Source organism: Homalodisca vitripennis, chromosome 1 (assembly GCF_021130785.1).
Source record: "Homalodisca vitripennis isolate AUS2020 chromosome 1, UT_GWSS_2.1, whole genome shotgun sequence".
NCBI classification, from domain to species: Eukaryota; Metazoa; Arthropoda; class Insecta; order Hemiptera; family Cicadellidae; genus Homalodisca; species Homalodisca vitripennis.
Genome location: NC_060207.1, coordinates 62,113,096 through 62,129,506, shown reverse-complemented (window position 1 = coordinate 62,129,506; position 16,411 = coordinate 62,113,096). Strand labels below are relative to the sequence as shown.

At 32.8% G+C, this 16,411-nt stretch overlaps 1 protein-coding gene across 3 annotated transcripts in view; it reads left to right on the top strand.

The window, feature by feature from the left end:
• Window positions 1–4,892: 4,892 nt before the first annotated feature.
• LOC124362872 (RNA-binding protein 1-like) overlaps window positions 4,893–16,411 on the top strand; it is a 41,529-nt gene continuing 30,010 nt past the window's right edge. For 2 of the 3 annotated variants that reach the window (XM_046817742.1, XM_046817750.1), the window contains exon 1: window positions 4,893–5,047. The gene's annotated coding sequence lies outside the window, so the exon portion shown is untranslated. Of the gene's footprint in view, window positions 5,048–5,089; window positions 5,254–16,411 lie in introns of those variants that run through there. The other variant, XM_046817758.1, reaches the window with a different exon arrangement.

Here is a 16,411-nt window from a genome sequence, read left to right as displayed (position 1 = left end):
TATAGACTCTCACAATGATGTGTGTCACCTTAATTCGGCATGTTCTTAAATAGTGTTGTATACTGTGGTCTCCTTACTATAATGAACATATTTCACTTTTGGAGAGGATACAAAGGAGATTTTTACGTTTTGTTAAAACGAGAGTTGGTTTCCCTGCCTTGAAGTGCCATTTGAAGACATTGCCAATTTTCTTGAACTCATATGTCCTTATACAGTACAAGACGACTTTAGGACGCCACACTTCCGTTCAAGCTTCTTAACCATTTTATTGACTACCCTCATCTCCTCAGTCGGATCGATTTCCGCATCCTTACTAGTACTCGTTCTAGAGACATCTTTGTTCGTAGGTAACATGATAGAGTGCTATAAGTACTTTGCTCCTCTACTTCGACTCCAACTCCTTGGCAATGAACTTTCCTCTAAATTGGACTTTTTTGAAAAAATAAGTGTCATCACTTTTAAGAGTATGGTCCTCCAATTTTTGAATCGCACGTGAATGAATACTTCTCACATTTTCACTGGATTTCTTTTTAATTTTAAAATCGTAGTTTTGCCTCCTAAACTTATAGTGTTCCACATTATTCTTGTTGTATTTAATTGGTTTATTGTTTGTTATATATTGTTGCAATTTGGCTTTACCTTTGATAAATAAATAATTGAATATTAATAACAAATAAGGTAATATCGTTTTAGTAGGCAAAACTTTTTTATTCACCATTATTTTGTTTTAGTATGCATCACATGACAACCATCCGGTAAATTCACTAATACGCTACAGTCATTTAATATTTAAAATAAATAAAAATAAATTTACTCTCATTTCTGCTTAAGGGGATCCGCCACTATTTCAGACTTTTTATTTTGACTTTTTTAGGTGTTTAAACTTTTTTTATTATTGAATAGGACCTAATTAGACGATTTATGCATTGAAACCAAAAACTCAACAATTAATTTTGTTTTTATGAAACTTTTCAAAAATGTTTACAAAATTTTTAGTAAAAAAAAATTCTAAATAACTTTTTTTATTTACAATTTTATATTAAAAAGTTGGATATTAGTTTGTTTCTAACACTACCAAGAATATTCCTGTGTATGGTCAACTTGGTAACTTAAAAAATAACTTACTTATGAAATATTTTACAAAATTATAAAAAGAATCCCTCAGTTTTTATAATTTTATTTTTTGTTCTCCTACTTTTATAGAATTAATGCTTGTATTACATTGCCTATACACACAAACCTTCTTTATAATGTCAAGGTACTATGGTAAAAATTTGACAGCTATATCTATCATAGTAACAAAGTTATTCAAACTTATGTGAAGCAAGTTCCTCTAAATCTAAGTTTTGAGAAAACGGCCGTAAGTTAACATTTGTTTTTAGTGACTTTAAAACTCTCCTGCACCATATGTAACACCCTCCACTTAAAAAAAAAAATTTAAAAAAACAGTAGCAGTCGTGGGACTGCCGATAGAAGTGAAAACGGAACTATTAAGTTGAGAGTAATTAAAACTATATGCAAAAATTATACAGATGTACTGCTACTATAACGTATTGTTGACGTGACTCACAAAATTATACTTATCCAAAAAGCGTCCAACGCGCACATAATACAGTCAGAAATAGTCGATGTATTAGTGAAAGTTTTATAATAAACATCGGTGATTCTGAGACCAGCGATAGTGAAGAGGATAGTGACGCCAGTGATGTGGAGGAACTCGCCGCTCCATTGTAAAAAAGTACTGTAGGTATTAAAGAATATTATTTTAATGCAAAAAAGTTCAATGCAATCATTATACTTGTTGTAATTGCTCAATATTAATAGTTAGTTAAACATAGAATACAAGTGAGTTAACACCGTTGTAAATAATACAGTTATTGCTACGGATAAAGTATATAATTGCAATAACAATTAAACCCACAATATTTTTAAGACTAATAAATTTGTTAAATTAACTTGGTTCTTTCGTAAAGGTATTTTTATTGCATAATAAACTAATTTATTGAGTTAATACGGTATCAGTGAGCCAATGCGCCAACTACAGTTCCGGCAGAAACGTTCACTCATCACTTCATACGCTACTACAGGCTAAACTAAACTTCCAATAAAAAAATGATAAATTTCAAAAAAAATATTCATCTATTTTCACACAACTTTCTCGCTGACAAATTTTGTCTGACCAAAAAATAAAAAAAAATCCTCGCTTACTACTTTTTTTCTTGTCATTGTAAACGCTATGTAAAATGTAAACAATAATCAAAATTATTTCGAAATTTTTTTTAATATTTAAAAATGTAACCAATAGATTGCCAATATTAAGAGCTTTAATTTGACGCATCTTACAAAATTGTAAAAAAAGTAAAAGTAAAGAATGTCTTATTTTACCAGGCGAAGTTAGGGCTAAGAAGCCCTCTCTAACACTTAACCTGGGGACCAACGGCTTAAAGGTGACTTCCGAACCACCACCAATGGCCGGGCAGGCGGGCCGCTTGCAAGGACAGGATCGCTCAGCGATCACCTGTCCAAGCAGCAGCCACGCTCGGCGTTTGCTTGATCTGGTTATCTTGCGATAACCGCCGCCGTACCCACTACACTGCGCCATTGGCGAGTGTAAAAAAAATTGTACTACATTGGCTTCACTTTTAAATCGCGAGAGGAAGCCGTAGAGGTCACTGATTTTCGCAGTCTGTTTTCATACTCCGCCGGGACAGTTTTAACACAGCGAGACTGACTTTTTCATGCAGGTTAGTAGTCCGCGGCCATGTCTACGGTTAAAATTTTAAAGGCAAATTAGAAAAAACCAGTACAGTTATAAAAAACTTACTAGACACCAATTAAATGAAAAATTACATTACAATTCCAACGGTACTTGTTTTATTGAATTCCGTCAATCCAAGTAAACACAACCACGTTAAAGGTAGGCTTGCACAAGCCTGGAACAACAACCAGTTTGTCTTTTGATAGGGATCAGCTGTTTTACATAGAGTATTATCATTAGCATGTCGGTGACGCGAACCAAGGATTTTACCCTCTACCAAAACGCTCAACGCGCCTAAAGAAGTTTTCACTTCAAAAATTTTTTAATCCTCTCTCAGCTGTGCACTTTTCACTAGTTTTCTGTACTTCTTGTATTTTTCTGGGTCTATTTCTTTCCGAAGGCGAAGACGATGAGAGTCCGTCTTTTGGGCAAGTCGCACTGTATTACTCTCCGGTGAAATACCAGCCTTAGAAAAGAGCTTGGTCATTGTCATGGCATGTCCCTCATTGTACAAGCAAATGCCCTCTGCCACCAAGGCATCAAGCTTCCTTTTGGCAGTAAAAACTGTTTTTGGACATTTACTCCATATAACTCCATGTAGGGACTCGCTTGCGTTTTGAGTTTTTCCTGAGGAGCATCTTTTTAGAAGATCATCTGTAGACAAATCTTTTAGAAACTCTGACATTATGTTCAAATTGCTTCTGATTTTCTTGCCTAATTTTACTCTTCCCATATTTACTTACCATATGAGCACAAAGTAAGCAAAAAAGGTATGCCTAGCCTAAGTCAAAAAACTAAAGCACCACTCAAAATTCACTGAGTAAAAACTATATAAACTTTAGTTAGCTGTTATTAGTTGTCACTCTGTTTACTAACAGTGAAACATAACCTCCAATAATAATAAAAAACAATGATTATAAACTCAAGAAACAACCAGCAGTGATGCAACTTTTGATTCACAAATTGTTCACCACTCTTTATTATTTTCATGTAAAATACAAAATTTATATATAAAAACATGAATATTTTTATTGTTTTGTGAAAATGTACTTAATACTTTGTTACTATGGTTCTATTTCATCAAAATACATTTACAGTAAAGAAAATAATAATAATTGAATAAGTGAATAAACCAAACGTAATTGAAAAACTGCTAAAACAGAGAGGTACACTGTTTTACATTTTAGTTAAAAAAATACATGAAAAAATGTTCATATTGAGTTAAAATTTCACCCACATATTCAGAACTATATACTTAGCCAAAAAAATACACTTTTTGGAAAAAGTTTAAAAAATTAAAAAATCGGTAAAAAGATAGTGGCGGAACCCCTTAAAGAAAATGCTTATACATTGTACACTTTGTTATGAGAGCTCAATTTCATGATCTGGTTGTAAAACGGTTTAGCAAAATTTAGTCTAGTTTTACCAGTGTAATTATAGTGACTCAATGTTTATTGAAAAATTAAATAAGGCTATTAATTGCCTTTTATACAAATTTGATTGATGTTAACAAAAGTCAATTGACAGATATTTGTTCTTCCGATCATATGTTAGTTTATGTTAGATACGGCCAAATACAATATAGTAATTGAATCGTAAAAAAATAAGGGCTCTGTGGTGTAATGGTAGCACATTCACCCGGCAAGTGAGAGATCCAGGTTCGAGTCCCGGCGGAGCAAGTATTTTTTGTGATTCAATGTTTATTGAAATGTATATATATATATATATATATATATATATATATATATATATATATATATATAGTGTGTGTGTGTGTGTGTGTGTGTGTGTGTGTGTGTGTGTGTGTGTGTGTGTGTGTGTGTGTGTGTGTGTGTGTGTGTGTGTGTGTGTGTGTGTGTGTGTGTGTGTGTGTGTGTGTGTGCCATACATCTTGAAACAGTTTAATATTGTTGCGTGTTGTACTGATTTTCACATAAATCAAATCACATCCAACAGTACTTCAATCAAAATAACTACCTCGGGGTTTCATTAAGTCAACAAAACCTTCTTTTTATAAATAAATCGGTAAAAACGCTGTATATGCGTATCAATAATATGGATAATTTTTTTACTTTAATATGGTTTAGATCTTGTTGACAGTTCAGTTAATTTTCATGGGCCTTTGACTCTTATTGTTATAATTTTTGATTCTCTATGTTTTAGGATCAACAGTCGTACTTTTTATACTGTGTAAATACTGTATAGCCCAGCTTTAGCCCTAAACTTTGTAAAATTTGTGTTTGTAGAAACAAGATTCTGCTGATTGAGTGAAACTCGTTTGGAATTAAGGTACTATACATTTATTACTTAGCCTATCAGTTCTAAAGTAATAATACTGTTGTTCAACTTTCATGAACAAATTAAGCGATAGTATGTATTGGCCAAATTACGTTTTAGAAGATCAATATTCCTTTCTTGAACATAAAATGAAGGCCAAACTTAAAACTAGACTTTGATAAATTTGCCTAGAAGGGACACTTTTAATGAAGTGTAAGGTCAGTTTTAGTCTTGCAGATATTTATTCCAAACTTTGTAATTCTTATAAATATGTATTAAATATATATATAACAGATATATATATCTGTTAGCAGGCTATCATAAATATTTCAGTATCAGTAAGCCTTAACCCTAGAACTGGCAGTCATTTCATCCTGTAGTGTCGCCCTGTTTTGGAGCTTCGCGCAAGGTTTTTTTAAAAAAATTATTAAAAATATAAAATAAAAGCAATATAAATAAGAGTATATATTTTTGTGTTCAGAATTAAACGTAGAATTGCACTATATTGTAAAATTAACCATAAAAAATTTTCTAATAAACACTTTTTTTAATCAAATATAAAATTTACGAAAAATATTTCTTAAATTTGGGGGGGGAACATACCTAGCAAATGAAGTTATAGTGAGAAATATTTATAAGTGAGATAGCCATTCTGTGTCAAATTTTATCTAGTTTCAGAAAAACATAAACATTATACACATTTATGAAAGCATCATAAAGCTATAGAACAAAAAGCAGCGATGCGTATAAATTCTGAAAATCGGGTGTACACGTAAGACTTTGGTAAAACAAGTTTTGCTAATACATTTATCTATGAATACATGTTATATTGCATATTTTATTACTTAGAATAAAATAGAATATACAGTACTAATGAAATAATTACCATAAATTATTTTTTAAAAAGTAAAAAAAAGTTAAATTTTGCCATTATTCAAAAATTTTGTGAAAAATTTTCATTCAGCAAAATATAAAATCGTTTCTAAAGCTTGTACTATATCAAAATTTAAAAATTTATGTTTTATAAGTAATAGGAAATATTATGTAGTTAGAAAACTATAAATATAACTAAATATATTGAAAAAATATAGAATAACCCAAACAGTTATTATATATAACCAAAGAAATTACAGGAAATATATATATTTTATTGTGAAAACTATCTGTTTACCAAAAATAAATAGTTACTTCAGAGATAAAAGAGTGCTATAAATAACGTTTAGTAAGTGAAAACAATAACAAACTATGTGAAATGAATTTTAGCCAAGTCATTTTGCCATAGCCTACACAAAGCCGGTAATTTCTCAAACATATTTCAGTAAATGGAAATTAATTTATTCTAAAATATATATGTTTACACTACTACGACATCAAACAACACACTACACATTAAATACGACACTAAAACACGCGTAAAACTATTAAAACTTACAAATATCCACAGCTCGACACGAAAGTGATACAGAACGGCAGCGGCAATATGGCGGTCACAACAAACTGCGTCGTTTTCTTTTACGTTCAAAATGACAAGCTTGCTACGTCATAATCATAATACAAAGAGGAATAAAACTCATCTGTTCCCTAGCATTTTTCTTCCCGAATCCAATGGTGCATGAATTATATCGATAGGTTACCGGAGTATATTATAAAAAGTAATTATACGAGGGAATGTTTGACCGACACTACAGAAGCGGCATTGATCGACAAAATTTTGTCGATTAACAGTTCTAGGGTTAACATTGAAAACAATTTTTAGTTTTTTAACCAATAATTTAGTTTGCACATTGTGAAAACTTACTTTAAGTTCTACATTTTGTAGTGAAATTTATACTGAATACACCAACACAAACCGTTCATTTTAAGTATATTTAGCCTAGCCATTGCATAAATGCGTGATCTCTGTGAAGCAGTTGATACCAAAGGAAAAATCAATATTTTGGAAATTATAAGATTAAAGGCCGAGGTGGCAAATCACGAATTTGACGTTATCAACGTATTCTGCTCATCCTCCTGAACAAAAAAATATATATTTTAGGGGGTACAAATGACAAATAAGTTTTAACATGATTTTAGAGGGTAAATACATAAATAGTTGAGTTCTTGATGTTCTGTTTGTATGCTGTGTTTGGATATCTGTAAATATTATCTGCGGGTGGGGCTGATAGCGTATCTGTTATCTGAACGCTCCGGGGCAGAAGTCAGTGCTTCACTAGATATCGTGTACTGTAGTTTGAATCGAGTGAGTCCGTGACGATCATGGATCAACCATCCACTAGTTCGACCAATCGTAGTAAATTGGTGTGTCGGAGTGTTTTGTCGGGCATGTGAAGAGTTTATGTTTTGACCGAAACGAGATTATTTAGTTTCTGTACATTCAGTGGAACATACTAATGGTAAGTGTTCTCTATTAATGTCCATTTATATACGTATTTATATTAGGGGTATTCATGATTTATTAAGTTTTTTAAATTATCTTATCGCAAACCCCTCCCCATCCTCAGACAGAGGTCAAAGTCGAGCGGTCTAGTAGATAATGTGATTGTAGTGTCTTGCCGCCCGTTCAGCTGGTGCGTCGCTTTGTTGTACTTCCGTGTTTTACCTCTACATTTCTCCAAACAAAAATTCAACAAAAACAAACATTACCAAACTAAAACTAAACTCTTTATTGAAAAAACACTCAAATCTTGTTTTTATTCTTGATCACATTCCGCCACCCAAAATGCGAGTGCCTCCGGCCATCAGCGCGGGGCAGCACCAAAGGTCTTTAGATCAGCCTCTCTAGAATTTGATATTTTACTGATAGGTACTATCTCGAGGGATGTTTTTCTTTCCTTGACATAAGCGCGGGCTTTGGCAGCACGAAGGCAGCTGATGGCCGTCAGTCACTCGTCTCAACTCAATAACAACTAATTAATTTGTAGCTCAATATTTAAGAAAAACATTGTTCACTTGGATCAAAATTCTGCTCATTTCAGTATTATTTTTCATTTACGTTTGCAAAGATTGTTATTTTGGGGAAATAAATGATTTATTATTATATTTATTATTAGATGGCGCCGCATCCGATGACGTCATCACGAGGTTGAATCGTGGTCACAAAAGGTCACGTGATGCCCGATGTGGATGTAGAACATGGAAATATTGCTCCGCGTGTGAACATTTGTTCCATTTTTGGTGTTCTAGAACTTCGTTATTTTTCATTTCCCCCAAGGTTATGGGCCGACCCGGCAAACATGAATTTGATGTTATTAACATATTCTGCTCATCCTGAACAAAAATATACATATATTTGTCATTTATATATATATATATATATAAAAGGGATGAGATTTGCTCCTAAGCTGCTAACCTTGTTCGTTTTGAAAATTAGAGCAAACTGCCATACACTTGTCAGATCTCTTGCGTGTTAAATCCATGGCAGGCTAAATATGAATTAGGTAGCTGACTATTATTAAACATGACTATTTTTTAGCTGCTAGCCGCCATTTTGTATTTTTATAAAAGAATTAATATCTCTAAAACTATTTAACCCTTTGGCTGCTAAGAATTTTTGACATGTTATCCCAAAAGTTCTCAGGTTTTTATCGGATTTTATCCCAAAAGTGCTAAGCCTAAAACGGCGAATTTGTAGAGTTTTACTAAAAAAAATCATAAGATCCTCAAATTTTAACCTATTTCATTGATTTATGTTTTGTTTTGTAGTATAATATATGTAAGAAAATAAAAAATAATACATTTTGAAAAATACAAAACTATGTAAACAAATAAATAAATAATTTTTTGTTTTTTTTTTAACTTTGACACAGAAAAACATAATTAAATTTAACTTTTATTTTTTTAAATACATTTTTACCTAAAACCATATGTTGTTTTGAGTACATACTGAAATTTTCATGCAAAAATATAGATTTTTACTTATGTAATGAAAAAAACACAAAAAACTTACCCTGTGCTATCTAGATCACAGCTGTTTTTGCCGTTAGTGTACTATAAAAAACCAGCAAATACAAGTGTTGTTATTATTTTTAAGAAAAAGTAAACTTATTCAATTGTCGTTTACAGCAATCCGCGTGTAAATAACGTAATATTTAGAGCTGGAAAAAAAAATTTGCAACAACGAAATATCGTTCCATAGCATTTTTCGGAAAAAAGGCCAACTACGATATATTGCTGCATAGCATTTTTCGGCATGGTTACCAAAAACGACATATCGTTGCATAGCAGCCAAAGGGTTAAACTGAGGAAATAAAATTTGGCACATAGATTTGGATAGATAGAGGAAAAAGAAATTGTATTATTTTCTTTAATATTAAACAGACACTTTGTTACAAATATTTAAAGTCAAATAACAAAAAACCTGTATAGTTATAAAACATGTACTAGACACCAACTATTTGAGCAATTTTATTTCAATTCCAACACTAAGTGTTTCGACGTAATCCGAACATGACCACTTTAAAGTAAAACTTGCACAAGTAGGAGCAACAAACATTTTGTATTTTGCTCGACAAACAAGCTAGATTGACAATACAGGCAGCACCGAACTGGCTATGAGTGCGCAAAGTTAAGGTTGGGCTTCTTAAAAGTGTATTTGAATTATTGAAGATAATCTAGGTAAAAGGAATCAGAATTCTGGAAACCGTGTTTGACTGAGAATCACAACCTTCATTCAGTCCCATTATCAGACTCAGATTTCCCTCCAAAAATAGGCCAAGTAGGAAACGAGAAGTTAACTCATTGGCCTACTAGTATTTCCAGCCTCTCAACTCCACAGTAAATCCAATTAATTTGGCCCAAAATGGAGAATTTCACTTAAAATTCCATTACTGTAGTTGTACTGTTTAGATTTTAATAAAACTTGGGATATTTAATAAAAGCATCCTAAACTATATTTTTCACACAAAAAAAAAATTAAAAAGTTAATGTTAATTTTTTTAATTTTGTTTGTGTTAATTTTATGTTAATTACAAAATAAACACTTTTTATTTTTTACTGACAATTATTTATTATTACAATGTTTTTAAGTATACAAATACTGTCGACTTAAAAATAGTAAGTTAATGTTAATTTTGGTTAATTTTTATTTTATTTATTTTATTTGGTCAAGATTTCGAATATTTACTCCTACCTGATTGCCTAAAAACACAATATTTTTAGGTTCGTTTGGCTCGTCATTCCATATTGGAAAATTCCATAATCCAGTTACACCAGAAGCCACACTGCTAATAACGTCTTCAACATTCTGTAAATGTAAATCATTCATAGGATCATCAGCATTGTTTAGGCCTACGTCCATCTCTTCAAAATCAATATCTGAGAGAGCATTGTCAGACTCACCGTTGCTGAATTCTTCATCACCATCAATCCTCCACTCTTCTTCCACATGATTAGAACCGATTTCACCATCAGATTCACTTAAAATAAATCCGTCATTGTCAATATAACAATCAATTTCACTACTACGTAAAGCTCCATGTCGCGCCATTGTACACACGCTGTTTACTTGTTCCAATCGTCTGTTTATGTTCCCCTTCCCCAACTGCAGTGTTGCCAAGCTGTAAAGTTAAATTATTCAATTCCCATTATTGCATAGAACACAGAAACGAAGTTAGGACTGAATGGTGCTGACATCTTGTGAGAAATAGGCGAACTACTTGGTGGCGAGATGGTTTTGTCAAAGTATTTTACCGTGCACAGCGCTAGCGGCGAGATGGTCTCGTTGAAGTAGGCTAATGGGTTAAGGATATTTTATTCTTGTGTAACTCATTAGAATATATCCTAGTCCTGTTCCCCTTACTCCCCCCCCCCTGCAGCAGGAGACAAGCCTGCTACCAACAAGCCAATCCACCGGACGCAGAAGGAGAGGGAGTGAAACGTCCCCATGACCTCTATGGAAGAACATATATAAATCTTTTGTTCATTTTCTTTCAATATTTGAAATACAGGAAAGGTGGTGAAAAGATGATATGGCCATTGAAAATGTAAATCCAAATCTAAATGATGAGGTCTCCTAATGCGTACAGTCATAAGAGGCAAGGAAAAGAGGAGAATTGGTATGCTAACACAGTTCTTTAAACTTATCTACCCTATTAGTTTCTCAAGATTGTTTGGTGACATATGGCGAGTAGTATTTCCTAAATTGAGAGTTCAGATCGAGAAGGAATGAATGAGCCAACAAACAATAACTGAAAAGAAAAAAAAACTTCTGTTGGCTCAGAGTTATGATAAGTTAATTGGCCAGATAGGATTGGAAATGACGATTGATTTTTGGATAGGATAACCACTCTATATAACTAACACATACAAATAAATATACATAGAACTGACCATTATACTGTATGGTCGTAGATTAACACGCATGCTCGAAAATACAAGTAATATTTATCAACGAAACACCATACACAAACACTAAATTACACAGAGATAAGCATTTATAGCAATAAATAAAGTTTGACTAACTGGCGTGTGAGCTTCGCTATAGTTTTAGCCTAGTTGTATATAGGAGAATACTATGTTGAATAGTCGACTATAAGGGAAATGTTAAATAATGTCGGTTTTAATAGCATTTATCAATACAAATTATTCTCTATCCCTAATTGCCTTAAGTTATAACTTAACAAAAAATAAATCAATAGGATAGAGGTAGTTAAAGATATGTTAATGAAGTGTGTTTGGGGTTGCGCATAGGAGGCAATGAGACTTTTACTGCTCCCAATATTGATTACAAAAAAAATATATATAAATAAATATAAATTCATGGAAGCTGTAAAAAGTTCAAAAAAAATTGTAACGGCAGACCTCATAACCACCCATCCCCGTGAAATTATTAAGTTTTTTTTTTTTTTTTTTTTTTTTTTTGTAACAGAGGGCCTGGTAGTTGCCTCTCAGCCATCCGGCTTATTGTGCACCCTCTCATAGGTTTAAACTGTATCAAATCCCAGGCCTTTACAAAACCATGAGATCATCTGAACAATGCTTTCCTGTTCCAACCCCTCTTCCGTATGCATAAGAACACCTAGGGATCTTGAGCGTTTGCTCTGTAATGCCGGACATTCAAATATGACGTGCTTGGCTGTTTCGTCAGCCTCGCCACATTTCCTGCACAGTGTTTCCTGAACTGGAATACCTATTCTGATCAGGTGACTTCGGAATATCCAATGACCTGTAATAAAACCAGTCACTTTTCTGATCTCCGTTCTATTCATTCTAAGGGCATCTGCTGCAATGTTCCTTGATGGTCCCTTGAGCATCCGCTTTGCTTGTACATTTCCCTCAGTATTTCTCCAATGTTGTAGGTGTTTGTTAGCCATCCACTTGGTAACTGATCTACGTGCTAAGTTATATGAGACCCCACACGTTGGTTCAGGACCGGTAAGAAGACAGTTGGCTCCCAAGTTAGCGAAACTGTCTGCCCTTTCATTTCCTGTGATTCCTCTATGTCCAGGCACCCAAGTTAGAATAACTTTATTGGTTTTCGCCAGCAATTTCAAGACCTTATGGCATTCCCAGACTGTCTTCGAATTACAGTCATGGTTGGCCAAGGCCTGCAGAGCAGCCCTGCTGTCCGAGTTAATGTAGATGGTTTTGCCTTTGTAGCCCCTTTCCACATTAACTCTTGCACATTCTGCAAGGGCTGTAACTTCAGCCTGAAAGACAGTTGCCAGTTTACCTAGGCTAAAGCATAAGTTAACCCTAGGTCTGGCTCCCCAGACCCCTGCCCCAGTACCCTTCAGAGTCTTTGCCTCGTCCGTGTACCAGGTTAGAGCCTTCTTCATGTAGTCAGGCTCACCTTTTGACCATTCCTTCCTTTCAACAATGTTGACTTGAAATGGTTTTTCCCAGTCCGTAACCTTTGCCATTCTGTCAGACATTATTTCTAGAATATCCAGTTTGAGAATGTCAACAATCGTGGAGTGCTTGTTAGCATGGTGATAATGCCAGTTCCCATTGCACTTCAGTCTGTAGGCAGCCATCCTAGCCTCTCCTTTGACGAATATGTCTAGGGGTGGGAGGTTTAGCACTACTTCCATAGCAGCGGTTGGTGTTCCTCTCATGGCATCCGTTGTCCCCAAGCATGCCAACCGCTGTACCTTTGACAGGTTTTTTGCGGCAGTCACCTGTTGGACTTTTGGCCACCATACCACTGAGATATTCCTGCTTAACTGTAGTAGTAAAATCTATATTAACCTCTTCATATCCACAACATAGAGTAACATAATTAGACTTTGTTATCTACGGAGTGATACAAAAACCAGATCTGAGGAACTCTGCTTACACAGTTACGTGCCTGCACAGCAAAATGACTAATCTTGTGTCAAGAAATTTTACTGTAGTTCCAGAAATGAGAAAATCTAATTTGGATAGTAATTGAAGTAAAATAATTATAACAATTGTGAACTATAAGTATATATACGAGGAAAATTGACAAATTAAATTGTAAAACTGTCTTAAAATGAAACGAGAAATTCTTGTTTGAAACAGACAGACAGATGGAAATTACGAACTCCGAGATAATAATTTTTAAATGACTTAAGCCTTATGAAAAACTTAAAAAAGAAATTGTGGCTGTAAAAATAAATGGACAGTTATGTAATTAAAAGTTAAAAAAGGAAAATACTGCAAAATACCTATAATTATTAGTGAAATAAATAGTGATACAGTCTAATAGAAAGCGTCTTCAGGTTACTAGTAATTAAAGAAAATTATTTAACTTGGTTATATAAATCGTAACTCTGCTTAGTTAAAGCTTAAAGGAGACTTTTACTGTTAGTAGTTAAATTAAAAAATACTAAGTTATTTAAGAAGTACTTTATAAAAAGGGCAAAAAATATTAAATTATTAAGATTGAACTATGAAAATTTTATTATTAAAGTTAAACTGTGAACAATAAAATAAATGTTTAATTTAATTGATGTAATAAAGGTTTATACTTTAACATTTCCTATTTTAAATGACTAGAACTAATTTAGTTATGCAGAGATTTGCTGTTAGGAATATATGTAATATGACTAGATATGAAAGTGTATCACATATGTTTATGGAAATAGGTATCTTAAATTTACAGCAACTCTGTTTTTTTCTGTATTATTGTTTACAGTGAAAAATAGAGAAATGTTTGAAAGTAAGGTTTTTCTCAGAAATACTCGAGCATCCGTTACCAGTACTCTGGCTATGCCGTTCTATAAACGGGAAATTTCCAGAAAACAACTGAACTATAAATTGTTAGAAATATTTAATAAATATTCAAATGTTCTGAATGTTGTCCGGGGCAGTACCTTGCCAATTCTGAAGAGGACAATCAAAACCATGATTTGCAGTGCACAATGATTATTCTGTTGTTACTTAACTATGCCCATTGCTTGTTTGGTTACTAATGTTTATTTATTTAAAGTTGAGGTGAAGTGTAGAGATATTTATTATAATGTTATTAAATTAAATTCTATGATTGTTGACATATTTAGGTTTATTTGTTATGTATTGTTATTGTTATGTTGGTTATATTGTTAATTTAGCTTGTTTATTTATTAATGCTTATTTATTGAAAGGTTATTAATGCTTATTTATTGAAAGGTTGCAATAAAATATTAAATATTTATTAGAATGTATAAAATTCAGTTCTATGACAGTTGAGTTATAAATAAGTTTATTTGTTATGTATTAAATTGTTATTGTTATGTTAGTTGTATTGTTAATTTATTGTTATTCCTTCTTGTAAGTTACTATATATGTATAGTTTGTTGTTATAAAATTATATTGCCTATCAAATACAGGGAGATGGTGGTACAACAAAGACTGCTTATATAGCCAAATAAAATACAGTGTATTACAATTAAATTATAATAACCCCGCACGTGCGAGTGCACATGGGGAATGATAAAATGTTTAAAACATTTTTTGTTGAATAAAGTTTTTTTGAATTGAATTGAGTTATCTGATCTTGTTGGTGAAGGTCGCTGTTTCCCTCGTGGCGTCGGTCGCTGCCCTGGGGTGATTTACGCCATTGTTTGATTTATGCACGTTATCACCCAAAGTCAGCTGAATATGACGCCTAGCCTCTTCTCCATTCCTGATTAAATGTTGTGTCAACCACAAACAGAAAAAAAACATAATTGCGTAAATGATTGATGTGTTGTGTCATTAAGAAAATGTTACTTTTTCCATATAAGGCATGCCGGATTACCAAGCGTGGTTGCGGTCATAGCTTAAACAATAGGAGCCTCCTACTTTCCGGAATTCTTCTGGACAGGTTCTGCTAGATTCCTGCTAGGTTAGCAAGCAGAGAGTGGAGGTTGTGTGGGAGTCATTGTGCAGCGATCGGGTAAAGTGGACCGGGTAGAAGTGAATGTACGTTGTCTAGGATTAAGTATAATTAATTGTTAGGGAACTTTTTGGAACCATATCTAAATTATTAGTTTATCTTTTGTCATCAAAGCTGGTTAGGTTTGGATAGGGGGAATCTAGTGGCGGATCTACGGTTAATTATTATTCCTCTGGAAGGTGTCCTCTTCCGGTTGCGACGACACGAGATTGCGTGGTGAATTATAAGATGTTGGATTAAGGGAATTTTATTGTTTGTAGATTGCATTGAAACTAAAAATTATTTCAAATTTAAAACAAATTTTAACTTTCTTGAATATGTTTCATGTTTAAATGTACTTTCAGAATTTTTCTTTACATTATTTTTGGCTGATATTAATTTTTATTGAAGCCAATTTATTTCTGGTAATTTTTTTACTAAAACCTTCAATTATATCTGTATTGGGCCTCTTGTTATGGTTATTTCTCCAGAACAAACGCTTTGTAATTTGGATACATGCGTTTTAGATGAATTTCAGGATAAATTTTTGGTCATGATACCAAAAAGGGTTAGGCTCTAATACTAAAGATGTTTTAGCAATTCCACTGTTGCCAATTTAACTTTATTAGGAGATGCAAACAAATATTACAAAGTATTTATTTAATATTATTTTCACCTTTTCGGTGCCAAACTTTTTTTTGGAATTCTAGTTAAAAGTGCAAAGGGTACATATTGAAGTGTTTTCCAAAACTTCCATGAGCTAATTTTAAGTAATTCTTATACAATGATTAAAAAAATGTCAACTGTTATTTATTAGGAAGTTCTTATAATTTTGTTTTGGCTTTGTTCTTTTTGCATATGTATATTAACATTTTATCTTCTTAAAATAGCCTACAAGGAAAATAAAAAAAACTTGCTATAATTTTTTTTATTTACAAATTTCAAGGTTAAATGCTCATGAAGTAGTCAATCTCACACTCACCTAATAATGTTTGTGGGATTTTTAATTTAAATTTAAATCAATTCTTGTAGTGGGGCTTGGTTTAAATACAATTAAAGAACACTTTGTTTCTAACGAT